At 47.2% G+C, this 14,007-nt stretch overlaps 1 protein-coding gene and 1 long non-coding RNA gene across 15 annotated transcripts in view; one reads left to right on the top strand and one right to left on the bottom strand.

The window, feature by feature from the left end:
- The window catches only part of LOC309521177, a 325,245-nt gene that overhangs the window by 262,300 nt on the left and 48,938 nt on the right, over positions 1-14,007 (bottom strand). Inside the window, exon 3 of one of the 2 annotated variants that reach the window (XR_014214527.1) lies at positions 1,365-1,392. The exons of the other annotated variant lie outside the window; for it this stretch is intronic. This is a non-coding gene — a long non-coding RNA (uncharacterized lncRNA). Of the gene's footprint in view, positions 1-1,364; positions 1,393-14,007 lie in introns of those variants that run through there. 2 annotated transcript variants of the gene reach the window in all.
- ARVCF (ARVCF delta catenin family member) overlaps positions 1-14,007 on the top strand; it is a 605,652-nt gene that overhangs the window by 554,245 nt on the left and 37,400 nt on the right. The gene's annotated exons all lie outside the window — the stretch shown is intronic.

Here is a 14,007-nt window from a genome sequence, read left to right as displayed (position 1 = left end):
CACCGCATTCTTAATTTCATTAAGTTCTCCGCAGACAGAAACAGACTGCAAGACTTTTGTTCTCCATAGGAAGAACATAAGAAGAGTTTGCTGGGTTAGGCCAATGGCCCATCTATTATTATTATTTTATTGATTTATTATGCAAATACAAAACAAGGGCAAAGCATACATACATCTGGCAAAAATAAAGACAAAAAAAGAGAAGAGAAGAAACATACACACACCCCTACATACAAACAAAAACAAAACAGGTACAAAAATAAATATGAAATGAAAATGGAACAAATTCAAAGAATATAAAAAGCAAAGTAAACTAGGAAAGACATCCCAGGGTGCCATTTCTCTGCTGAGGTACTGGCTTTTCTGGGATGGATTCCATTTGCTTATTATTATTATTATTATTATTATTATTATTATTATTTTGTTTTTGACTTCCGTCAATCACACAGCAGTTCATTTCCTGTGACTAAGACATTTTATTATATTCCTCATCTTGGTATGAGGAGTCATATCCTCACTTACTGGTTTATTCTAAACACAGCCAAATCCTGGTTGTTGAGCTTTGATTTGATTAAATAAGTATTTAGGCATTCCTATTCCTTCCGGGTAGTTTTGTTAGACTTATTTCTTAAGGCTTCGGTTAGCTTAGCAAGTTCCAAGTACTCGCTCAGGTCAATGACCCATCTATTTCAGCGTCCTGCCCTCACAGTGGCCAACTCGATGCCTGTGGGAAGTACGCAAGCAAGATTAGTGCACAAGCGCACTCTCCGGCAATTTCTTGCTACTGGTGTTCAGAAGCATTACTGCCTGCAACCGTGGAGGGAGAGCGTAGTCATCGTGGCTAATAGCCACCGATAGCCTCGTCCTTCCATTAATCTGTCCGGTCCTCTTTTAAAGCCACCCAAATTGGTGGCCTCCTGCTGGAGAGAGTTCCATAGATTACCGTATTTTTTGCTCTATAAGACGCACCCGTCCATAAGACGCACCTAGTTTTTAGAGGAAAGCAAGAAAAGCCAGCAAGTGCCGCGGATACGCTCGCTCTTTAAAGATAGAGCGGCTCTTGCTGGCTTTTGCGGGAGGTGGGAGAAGGGACTGACGGGCTGTCCTCCGTCCCTTCTCCCACCTCCCGGAAAAGCCAGAGCAAGCTGCGGTGCTCTGCTGAACCCAGCAGAGCAAGAGCGATAGCTGCGCAACGGCTTTTGCTCTGCTGGCTTCCCAGCGAAACAGGATGAGGGACGGAAGGGGCTCTGTAAGGGCTCCCTTCCATTCCTCCTCCCGCTTTGCTGGAAAGCCAGCAGAACAAAAGGCGCTGCGCAGCTCTTGCTCTGCCGGCTTCAGCGATAGCTGCACAGCCTGCACTTCTTCCATAAGACGCACACACATTTCCCCTTACTTTCTAGGAGGAAAAAAGTGCGTCTTATGGAGCGAAAAATACGGTGACTATGCTTCGCTTGAAGAAGTGCTTTCTATTACCTGGCTTAGTCCTTCCTTCACAGGACGTCCGTGACTTCTGGTGCTGCGAGAGTAAGAGAAAAAACTTCAAATTGGCACACCCACAAACCCAGGACTACCGGCGAAGTCTGGTCCATTTGGGCAAATGGAGGACTTCCTCAACAACCTCAGCCAGCCCCATCTGCCTGCACACTTACAAGCATCCAGAAGGGGGGGACATGAGTGGAACTGCCTGTTAACCTCCTCCAGCTTAGCCTCAGTTTTCCCCTAGCAAAACTCAGGAGGGTGGGACAAAACTAGCTTGCTCTGCCTGTGATTGGTTGCAGCTCCAACTACTGCTGGTCTCTCTGCATACTGGCCCATGAATCCCAACGGGCAACAGTTGCTGCAGATTGTTTCGTACAGTGGTACCTCGGTTTACAAACAGCCCTGTTTACGAACTACAGTGGTACCTCTGGTTGCGAACGGGATCCGTTCCGGAGTCCCGTTCACAACATGAGCAGAACACAACCCACGTCTGTGCGTGCGCGGGTCGCGATTTGTCGCGTCTGCGCATGCGCGTGATATCATTTTGTGTGCGCATGCGCGAGCGGAGAAAACCCGAAAGTAACCCTTTCCAGTACATCCGGGTCGCCGCGGGACGCAACCTGAAAAAACGTATCATGAAGCAAATGCAACACGAGGTATGACTGTATTCGGTTGACGAACTCCGCAATACCGGATGTAGTGTTCCGGTTTGCGAACTTTACCTCAGTCTACGAACGGAAGCTAAACGGTGGAAGGGCACCGGCGACAGGAGGCCTCATTAGGGAAAGCACGCCTCGGTTTAAGAGTGGATTTGGTTTAAGAATGATTTCAGGAATGGATTAAGTTCGTAAACCAAGGTACCACTGTACTGAGGAAGGCTGCATTCTCTCTGTTCTGTGTTGCAGTCGCTTGTTATACAATAGCCGGTGTCGATTTAATCACCAAGACATGTAAAAGGCAGTAAAAAGGTAAAGAAGCCCTGGGCGGTTAAGTCCAGTCAAAAGTGACTATGGAGTTGTGGAGCTCATCTCACTTTCAGGCCAAGGGAGCCGGCGTTTGTCCACAGACAGTTTTCCAGTAGTGGCACCTGCCCTGTGGAACACCCTCCCACCAGATGTCAAAGAGAAAAATAACTACCAAACTTTTAGAAGCCATCTGAAGGCAGCCCTGTTTAGGGAAGCTTTTAATGTTTAATAGGTTATTGTATTTTAGTGTTTTGTTGGAAGCCAACCAGAGTGGCTGGGGAAACCCAGCCAGATGGGCGGGGTATAAATAATAAATTATTATTATTATTATTATTATTATTATTATTATTATTATTATTATTCCAGGTCATGTGGCCCACATGACTAAACTGCTTCTGGCACAACGGAACACCCTGACAGAAACCAGAGTGCACACAAACGCTATTTACCTTCCCGCTGCAGTGGTACCTATTTATCTGTTTGCACTGGTATGCTTTCGAGCTGCTAGGTTAGCAGGAGCTGGGATGGAGCAACGGGAGCTCACTTCATGACAGAGTGATCAGCAAGCCCAAGGGGCTCAGTGGTTTAGACCACAGCGTCACCCACGCCTACTTGTTATGCAATAGCCGGTGTCAATTTAAGCACCTGGACATGTCGAAGACAGTGTGCCTCTGAGCACACCGGTTGCTGGGAATCACAGGCCTGGAGAGCATTTCCACCAGCAGGTTCATTGGGTGAATTTTGCCCATTTATATTTTTTTTGCCCGGCCCCTCCTGTCAGCATCCTGTATCCCCTAAGCATCCTTAGTCCACATTGTTTTGTAGAAACTAACCTACTGTACAAGGCTTGCTCCATTTTCCATGGGACAGCCCATTAGAGTTGTTGAGCCAAATGTCCCCTGAACAGAATGGCTGAACCTTAATTTGAAGTGCTTTGGACTCTCAAAAGCACCATGCAGATGTTGTCATTACTATTACTGATGCTACTACTACTACTATATCAGAATTACAGGTGATACCCAGGCACCTTTCTTAAACCCCATGCCAAACTTCGGAGAAGCAAGAAGCACGAATCTTGCACGGCAGGGAAGGCTGGATTGTGGACACATTAAGCAAGTGCTTTCATCATTCACCTGGAGATGAGAGGACTTATCTCTGCAAAGACTCCTTCCCTCCATAAGCCCTTCTCTTTGCTTCCATCGCAGAGGCTTTCTCTTTGATCTGCATCCTTTGAAGGAGGAGGGAGCTGGAGACACCTGTTGCGCTCAGAGAGCCTGACAAGCAGCTTGTATTCTCCCTTCTTTGGCGCTGACCTGACAACAAATTCGAGAGGATCAGGAGAGGGTGGTTTTTAAAAAAAAAAAAATACTTTTTTTTTTTTTTGCTCCTGTTATTTCAGAGCTGTATGAATAGTTTCCCTGACAGCATTGCGGCGGATGCAGCCAAGAGGGATTTAGAAGTCCTTCTGCTTCCGCCGAAGACAGGCGACAGCTTTTCGCGAGCTGGGAAGAGCCCAGAAAGGAAGCTTTGACTTCGGGAAGAGACTTGGGGTGGAGATTCTGGCTAACTAGCAGCGTCAAGTAGCAAGGGTGGAGGGTATTCTAAGTCATGTGTACATAGCTGTCAACTTACAGATTTGAAAATAAGGGACCAGCAGCCAAAATAAGGGATTTTCCAAGCACAGGTATGCTCACTTTCTGAGCCCCTCCGAGCCAAAGGCAGAAAGCCCAGCCAGCAGCCAAACGAAGCCTCAAGTGGTGGTTCCCACAGCGCAGCAACCCAGCAAAGGGGATGCAGCAAGGAAAACCACCGTCACCTCTCCGCTGGGAAGCGCTGAGCAAAGGCGAGTCCCCAGGCAACGCGGCCGAATTGATTGGCACAAGGCATGCAAGCTCCACCCCCCAGTCGTTCTTAGACTCCTTATTGGGTGAGCAACGCAGCCAAGCAACACAGTTGGAGCCTCCCAGGCCGGCAGGGAGGGAGAGGAGTTGCTTCCTTTGAAACCCGGGAAATTTAAGGGACATAATCAATAAGGGACAGCAGCGGGACATGGCACTGGGATAAGGGACTTTCCCACCAAATAAGGGACGGTTGACAGCTATGCGTGTAGTAAGACAGGGCAAACTCCTGTATTCCTTTCTTCCTGCAAGCAGAACCACGGGTCTCCCACAACCCAGTGCTTGAAAAAGAATTAAAAACAGCAGGATTTCTGCCAGTCTCCTGGCATCCGGGCCATTTCAGTTTATGTTTTCTCGCTAAAAATGAAAGGTTTTTGTTTTTTGTATGCTTGAGCTGAAAAGGAGGGGGTGAGCTTTGTGAAACAATTTGCCTTCCATGACATTTGCTTCCTTCCACCTCCCAGGAGGGAGTTGTGGACTGAGATAAAAACATCCGCCTATTCAGAGGGAGGGCAAGAAGCATTTCCTTCGCTCTGAGTTAGCTTAGCGCTCTCTTGTAAGGAGATGGCCATTAGCATTTTACCTCCTGTGCGGTCTTCAGAAAGGCTATGGGTCTTATTTCACAGAGACCAGTCTGCTACGTCTAGAAGTGCATAGACCAGGAAGAGGGAACCTTTAGCCTGCAGGCCAAATTAGACCAGAGGCAGAGGCAGTTTTAGGGTAGCGTGACCAGTTCAGCCACACTGGAAGCAGGTTCTGCTGCAGGGGCACCAAAACAATGATCTAGAATGGGCCGAAAGAGGTGGGGGGCATCAAATTTTAGTGTCGCACAGGGCGCCACTGAAATTTGAGAGCCCCAAGTCTGCACTGCCAGAAGTCATAAGTTTTGTCTGCCAAGGATCTTGCGAGGCTGGTTTTCCTCCAGTGAGAGTCAGTGTGGTGTAGTGGTTAAGAGCGGTGGACTCGTAATCTGGGGAACCGGGTTCGCGTCTCCGCTCCTCCACATGCAGCTGCTGGGTGACCTTGGGCCAGTCACACTTCTTTGCAGTCTCTCAGCCCCACTCACCTCACAGAGTATTTGTTGTGGGGGAGGAAGGGAAAGGAGGATGTTAGCCGCTTTGAGACTCCTTCGGGTAGTGATAAAGCGGGATATCGAATGCAAACTACTCCTCCTCCTCCTCCTCTTCTTCTTCTTCTTCTTCTTCTTCTTCTTCTTCTCCAGCCATGCTCACCTTCCTCCCACTGTTGGGATTGGTTCCACTCAGGAGCTCCCAGCTAGAGGTGGCAGTCAATGTGATAGAGGGTTTGGAGTGTTGGACTAGGAACTGGGAGGAACCCGAGTTCAAATCCACATTCAGCCATGGCTGCCATTGGGTGACCTTGAGCTAGTCACTTCTTCTCAGCCTAACCTCCCTCACGATGCTGTGAGGATAAAATGGGGAGGAGGCGATCTATGTAAGGCTCCTTGGGCTATTCAGAGGAGCGGTGTGATACAAATGGTGGTAATAGTAATAAGAATAATGATGATGGGTGATGATGATCCTAATTTGAGTGAGTCCTTGCAGGAAGAGGTGCTTGCTTTTAAATTTGGTGCCAAATGCAAGTACAGTGGTATCTCAGGTTATGTATTTAATTCGTTCCGGAGGTCTGTACTTAACCTGAAACTGTTCTTAACCTGAAGCACCACTTTAGCTAATGGGGCCTCCTGCTGCTGCCGCTGCGCCACCGGAGCACGATTTCTGTTCTCATCCTGAAGCAAAGTTATTAACCTGAAGCACTATTTCTGGGTTAGCAGAGTCCGTAACCTGAAGCGTATGTAACCTGAGGTACCACTGTACGGATCAGGTCAGTTCGTATCGAGAGTTCGTATAGCTCTACTGTTATTTTGTATTGCTATCATTCTTTAACTGGCTTAGAATTCACATGGCTAAGAATGACTTCCAAGGTACAGTCATACCTCGGCTCCCGAATGCCTTGGGAGTCGAACGTTCTGGCTCCCGAACAATCGAAAACCAGAAATGAGTGTTCCGGTTTTCGATCATTCTTTTGGAAGCTGACCGTCCGACAGGCTTCCTCAGCTTCCGATTGGCTGCAGGAGCTTCCTGCAGCCAATCAGAAGCCACACTTTGGAAGTCGAACGTTTCAAAAGTCGAACGGTCTTCCGGAGCGGATTCTGTTCGACTTTCGAGGTACGACTGTACTGAACCACTTAAAAACTCTGACCCTCTGGTGTACCTTTCAAGGTTCTTGGTTGCCATTGTTGGTTCTTAAAAGGAAATGCGCCCGGGAATTTCGTGTCTGGCCTGTCCGCTTCTTCCTCTGTCCCACCGGCCATCTAGCTTTGAATTGGAATAATTTGTCACTGCAGCTGAATAAGTAAAATGTTTTAGGAGCTGGGAACGCCAGCGTGCGGGAACCGATTAACTTCTCCTCTGCAGTACTTGAAGGAATCCAACGACAGAGACAAATCTTGGAGGCCTAGTAGAAGAAAATGTCTATTTTCTTGTGAGCTGCCATACAACAGCCGGGGTGGACTTTTTGGGGTGGGGGTGGAGCTAATATAGCCTGTTCCTTGATTTTTTTTCTTTTTTAATTGAAAATGTTATTAGACAAACAGATTCTTAAAATACATGGAATACCAACCAAATAACATGTTATAAAGATTATAGAGAATATAATTATGAAAAGAACAGAACAGAAAAAAGAAAAAACAAAGAGAAAGAAGAAGAATGAAAGTGTGAATAAAGGCAAAGACATAATGATAGCCACTGTTTGAATGAGTAAAGAAAAGAAACTTCCAACTATACCCATTTATTATCACAGTACCCTTTGAGATATTCCTTAATTATTGACCATTCCTTGTTTACTTCTTGTGCTGAATTTCCCGTGTTGAATTTACTTACAATTAGCAAGGAAAACGGGGGCAGTGAGAGGAAATTCAACACAATATAGCCTGTTCCTTGAAAGAGGTCTCTGGTCTACTTTTCTTTGTGATTTTCTGTGTTCTAACTAAGCCACCTTTCCTATCCATCGTTCTGAGCTCTTTGCTGCTGGGTCTGCCTACCACCAATTAACTTGAAGGAAAAAAATCTCTGCTCACTTTCTTGAAGACCCCACCATCACGTCCCCCAAATTCCGTTTTATCTCAACATTCTGATTGCTGGCAGACGAGGCGGTGCGGAAGTGCAGGATACCGACCAGGAGTAGCAAGGCTGTTGTTAGTTTTGTATTAAAGGTGTCTTGCGCTAGTAGGCAGGACTCTTATAGAGCAAATCTGCACATTTTTTGTTGGTCAGGGGGAAGCTTTTGTGCCATTTGCATCTTTGGAAAGGGCCCGGCTCCTGCTTTAAAACACTTTCTATTACAGTCGTACCTTGGAAGTAGAACGGAATCCGTTCCGGAAGTCCGTTCGACTTCCAAAACGTTCGGAAAACAAAGTGTGGCTTCTGATTGGCTGCAGGAAGCTCAGCCAATCGGAAGCCCCGTCGGACGTTCGGCCTCCAAAAATAGTTCGCAAACCGGAACAGTCAATTCCGGGTTTGCGGCGTTCAGGAGCCAAAACATTCGAGAACTAAGCTGTTGGAAAACCAAGATACGGTTGTTGTATTATTATTATTTATTAAAATTATGTATCGCTTTCCATTCAAAAATCACAGGGCGGTTTACAACATAAAAACCCAAAATACATAGCACAATAACCAAGAAAACAAACCACTAATCCCCCCATGAACACTAGTTTACATCTCTTTCCAATTTGCAGAATAGTGAAATATATCCCTCTTTGCAACTGATGTTGCTAGTGCTTCACCTGGGGAAAAACAAGCGTCCAAAATCGGCTACGTTTTCCTTCATGTTTGTGCAGTGGCGTAGCGTGGGGGTGCAGGGGGGGTCGGCCGCACCGGGCGCAACATCTGGGGGTTAGGGTTAGGGGGCGCAAATCCACGGGTTAGGGGGTGCAAATCCATGGGTTAGGGGGCGCAAATTACTTGCCTTGCCCCGGGTGCTGACAACCCACGCTACGCCACTGTGTTTGTGGTTTTTGTTGATGTTGAATTTAATAAAATGGGATGTTCTTTTGCTTTTCAACTCACATTTTTCTACCTGCTTAGGGTTTGCCTTCTCTTAGGGCTGCCTTATGTCTAGAATTTCCCAGACATTCGTCTGTTGCAAATGGTGTCCATGCAGAATTTTCGAAAAGCGGCTATAATGTCTGAGGAAACCCAGGCGTATGGAAGCCCATATTGGAAGTGTCAATTTTTTTGTGATTTCCCTTTAAAAATGGGTTCAAAAAACTTCCCTTTTTTGGGAGATTTTGAAAAAAAAAAGAGCCCAAAACGTTGGACTCCCTCCCCCAAAAATTTACTTTTTGAAATATGGCAACCGTACCTTCTCTTCGCAAAACATGCTACTCTTTTAATATATGTGTGACCTTGCAGAAAGAACAGGCATCTCTGCTTTTGGATTCCGTGACTGCCATCTGGTGGTTGTCCTTTGGTATCTATTCAGTCCGAGTTTGAACTATAAACCTTAATAATAAAACAAACAGACATTCTTTATTACGGTCCGAAGACCCGCAAAACAATTTCGAAAGCAAAGTAGAGCAAAAATGTGGAAGAGGCATTACTAGGCAGACACAGTGTTTTTGTAAAAATGGATAATCATCAAGCTGCGAAACTTTGGGGCATGTGCCGTTAACCATATCAGACCTGAGGCCCACCTGTCAGCCCCAGCTTTCAATATGGGGCCCCTTTTTATTTATTTTTACTTTTTTACTGAATTGCCCATTCCTCGTTTTCATTTTTTTCTCCTTTGTCCAGTCTTCACTTATCTCTTAAAGGCTTAGGAATCCTTCTTGGGGGGAAAAAAAGACAACCTTTTCAGGAGTTCAGCCATGGCAAAGGTGGGCTCAGATTAGCCCCATAACCTGATCAGTTGGCTGTCTACCGTTCTTATAAGAGTCCAAAATCAATTGGGCTGATCATGTACGCTTAAAATTAGTGGTAAGCCAGATCCTCACTCATTTCCCCCCCTCACCCCCCCAAAAAAAATCACTGCCAGCACAGGACAAGATGTCAGTAATCCACCTTGGAGGGAAAATGAGATAGAAATGCAATAAAAGATTGTTGTTGTTGTTGTTGTTGTTGTTGTTGTTGTTACATGGTGCTTTCAAAATCTTGGGTGCTTTATTATTATCATTATCATTATCATTATTATCATCATCATTATTATTATCATTATTATTATTATTTATTAAATTTATATACCACCCTTCATCTGAGGATAACAAGGCGGTTTTCAAGGCGGTTTTCAAGGCAGTGTAGTAGCAGGTTATTAGTACAGTGGTGCCTCGCAAGACGAAAAGAATCCGTTCTGTGATTCTCTTCGTCTAGCGGTTTTTTCGTCTTGCGAAGCAAGCCCATTGAAGGATTAGTGGATTAGCGCTATTAGCGGCTTTTAGCAGCTTATCTGCTGATCGGATCAGCTGATAAGCGGCTTAGCGGCTTAGAAAAAGTGGGGGGGAGGGGAAAAAACCAGCAGGAACTCGCAAGACATTGTCATCTTGCGAAGCAAGCCCATAGGAGATTCGTTTTGCGAAGCACCTCCAAAACGGAAAACTCTTTCGTCTAGCGAGTTTTCCGTCTTGCGAGGCATTCGTCTTGCGGGGCACCACTGTAGTAGTACTAGTATTCAAGATATTTATATATCACTTACAATTAGCATTCTGTTACTGCTCATAATTCTAGTAGCCAATTTATTATTATTATTATTATTATTATTATTAGCCCTAGCAGTTATGGTTGCTAGACTTGTGTCCTGTGAGATACTTTACATGCACCAGACCTGCCTGTATTTTAATTGCCGCAACAGACCAAGCAACAGAGCAATTAGCATTTTGTTGATTTCTTTTTCTTCTTTTTTTCTTCTTTTTTGGTCTCATTGGCTCATTAGCGGCATTGATTGACCTTTTCGTCTCTTCAAAATTCCATGGCGCGTTAAAAAAAAGAGAGAGACACGAAACAGAAAGCGGCGGCAGACAATTAGCCATATATTACGCAAAAAGTAGCGAGTATGGCAGGGGGGGAAATAATTAAGATGATTTTGAAATTAAGAAAATGGGTTTAAGGAGAGAAGCAGGTGCTTAATGGGAGCCAGAACAGCTGTGCCTTGCAAGGATCTGTGGCTGAAGGTACTTCAAGGAAGGGTTTGACGGCGCCACACACAGCTGGAAGAACCATTGCAATAATGAAATAAAAATCCCTTCCGCAAATGGGGCAGCTGGATTGATGGCGCCGGAGAAGTCGGTGTATGTATGTGCCCATGTCTTTGGTTAGGTTTGGGATCTGTTGTGATGCGTCCAAAAGGGGTATTTGAATCAGCACGTCTACTGGTATAGCGTCAGCAAGAAATTGCTTTTTCAGGGCTGGAATGGGGACTGGGGTAGATGATTGCTGGTCATGTTCTTCTCTCACACGATCCTTTTCATTGGGGCAGTATGTCAGTTTGCATTTCTTAGTGCAGAAAGCATTGATCTGATGTGTTGAGTTCTTTCCTATTCTAATTACCGTATTTTTCGCTCTATAACACGCACCTGACCATAACACGCACATAGTTTTTAGAGGAGGAAAAGAAGAAAAAAAAATATTCTAAACAAAACAGTGGATGTATGATTTTTGTGGTTCATGCTGTGGCCACAGACATGTGATCTGACAGTGAGTTTGGGGTAGCCCAATGCAAAAATCCTGAGGATCCATGTGGATCCATGCTTTGTAACCGCGTTTTTGCACCACTGCGGCCCCAGGCAACAGTGGGTGCGTGATTTTTTTGGTGCAAGCTGTAGCCATGGACATGCTATGTGATCTGATGGTGAATTTGGGGTGACCCAGTGCAAAAATCCTGAGGATCTATGTGGATCCGTGCTTTGTAACCAGGCTCTCTGTCCCTCTCTTCTCCCCACTCAGTGGCTCTTCTCCCGCTTTGCTGTTTCAAAGCGAGCCACAGAGGAGGGAAGGAAGGGGAACCATGGATCCTCTGCTCATGACTGCAGCAGACCCCCCCTCCGCCACCCGTAGGCATTCCCTCCATAACACGCACAGACATTTCCCCTTACTTTCTAGGAGGAAAAAAGTGAGTGTTATGGAGCAAAAAATACGGTAATTCCAGAAGGTTCTGGAAGCTTCTGGAAGCTTCTCTGTGTAAAAGAAACAAGCAGAAGGTTCATGGTGTTTGGGTTATTTGCAGTGCCGGATCTACGTATAAGCTAAACAAGCTGTCAGGGAACTGACATCAGAGGAAAGGGAGTTGGTAGGGCTCCCAGAGACTGGGAGAGAGTCAGCAGCTAAAGCAGGGACAAGGAGGGGGAGCGAGGGGTCTCTGGAGGAGGATCTCAGTAATGCTGAGAGAGACGCAGCAGCCCAGGCAGGAAACAGCAGGGGAGAGAAAGGGGTGAGAGACACATCCAGCGAAAATAGCGGGGAGGTGTCAGAAGCAACTGCAGGGAGACCCATGCTTCGCCGGAAGCTGCCACGTCGTGAGTCCAGGAGACGCGTTTCCGTTAAGGAACTTCTTTGCTGGAAGCGCTTCCGCAGGCAGCCACTGTCAGACTCTACTAGTGACTAGAGCAGACATGTCTGAGGAGCTCTGTCACACACAGAGGTTTGTGGGGCCGCACAAACTCTGAAGGGGCACAATTTTAAGCACAAGCAGCTAATCATCCCCTCACAGCAGTCTGACAGTCTTTGTACGCTGCCTGTGCAGGAGAAAGCATCATGAGCAACCCAGCCGGAACCGGAGAGGCAGGGGTTGGAGCTGGTCCAAGCTTGGAAGAAAGGTATCAAGCTCTGGAGGTCCAACTTGCGCTGCAGACGGCGAGGCTCGAGGAGAGAAGGGCTCAGGATGCTGACAAAAAGGGGAGAACCACTCAGTTCCCCAGAAAGGTACCAGGATTGGTGCAGAAGTTTGGGGGGGACCCCAAGGATTACCATGCCTTTAGGACCGAGATGCAATATGCCCTGAATGTGCAGTTTGATGAGTTCCCTGATGAGGAATCGCGAGTTGCTTTCGTAATTGGGCATCTTGAGAAGGGGGCGCGGGACTGGGTTCGACCCCTGATGGCAACGCACAACGATATCCTAAAGGACACTATGAAATTCTTTCGTGCAATGGATATCATGTTTTCCAGCGATATTGAGGAAGGGGTGGTGCGCAGACAGCTAATGGCTTGCAAGCAGGGAAGCAGATCTGTCCGTGAGTACTGGACTGAATTTACCATGCTGATTCACAGATTGGGGTGGGACTTATCGGCAGCACCCATTCAGATGCTATTTGAAGAAGGTCTTTCTTCGGCTGTGAAAGACGAGCTGTCCAGGAGCCCCAGGGCGGTGTCTATGGATCAGCTGACCAAATCTGCGCTGACCATTGGAGCGCGCCAGGAGGCAAGAGCCTTGGAGAGGCGGGAAGGGAGAGGGGAACGTTGGAAGGAGTTACGCATTCCAGACATTCCTGAGCCAGCTTTCCCGCCGGCAGAGCCGATGGAAATCGGAACAGCCCGCGCGCGCGCAGTTTCAAAGCCCAGTGAGGGGGCGAAGAAGGAGGGAAAGGGAGCCCGGAAATGCTATCTCTGCCAACAGCCAGGCCACTTTGCCAGAGTCTGCCCCCAGAGGAAGGAATGGCAAGGGATGGTGGGAGCAGTTGAGGGGGGAGAGCAGGGAGAAACGGAGCAGGTAAAAGCCAACGCCTGGTTGCCAACGTCAGGGCACTGCAGCCAGGCCAAAGAGCAGTGAAAGTGCCCGTGCCAGAAGCTCCTCGACCTGCTCTAGTGATTGAAGTGTCGCTAGAGCTGCAAAATGGACACCCCCTAAAAATAAAGGCGCTGTTGGACTCAGGCAGCTCCTGCAATTTTATGAGCAAGGAGTTTGCTGCTGAACATCAGATACAGACTATCCCTTTAAGCAACCCCCTGCAGGTGACCACGATCGATGGCAGGGAACTGTTGGGAGGAGGAGTTAGCTTGCAGACCGTCCCAATGATAATGAGGGTGGCAAGGCACACAGAACTGATAGCGTTTAATGTGGCCACCTTGGGAGGCGCTCCCATTATTTTGGGAATGAGCTGGCTAGCCTTACATGATCCGCTGGTGGGCTGGCATCAAAGAGTGGTTTCCTTCGGTTCAGCACATTGCTTAGAACACTGCAGGGGGGAAAAGGGGTCAGCAGGGGCCCAAGCCACCCTGGCAGGGACTGAAGTAATGGGGAAGGGGAAGGTGCCACCACAGTATGCTGATCTCAGCGACGTGTTCAGCGAGAAGGAAGCTGACCAACTACCCCCGCATAGGCCCTTTGATTGCCAGATCAATTTACTCCCTGGAGCACAGCTTCCTGTAGGCAAGTTGTATGCCATGTCAGACAGGGAAATGCAGGAGTTGCGAGCGTTCATTGACAAGAACCTGAAGAGAGGCTTCATCAGAGAGTCCAAGGCAGCGGGGGGTAGCCCAGTGTTTTTTGTGGATAAAAAAAACACGGACAAGCCGAGGCTGGTATGTGACTTTCGGCGGTTAAATGCAGTGACAGAGCCGGCGGCTTTTCCTATGCCCAGGATTGATGATATTTTGACCAGGGTGCGAAAAGGAAAGATTTTTACAAAGCTGGACCTAAGGGGGGCGTACAACC

Source organism: Podarcis vaucheri (genome assembly GCF_965113315.1).
Source record: "Podarcis vaucheri genome assembly, chromosome: 16".
Classification (NCBI taxonomy): Eukaryota; Metazoa; Chordata; class Lepidosauria; order Squamata; family Lacertidae; genus Podarcis; species Podarcis vaucheri.
This window is presented reverse-complemented; position numbering and strand designations above follow the sequence as displayed.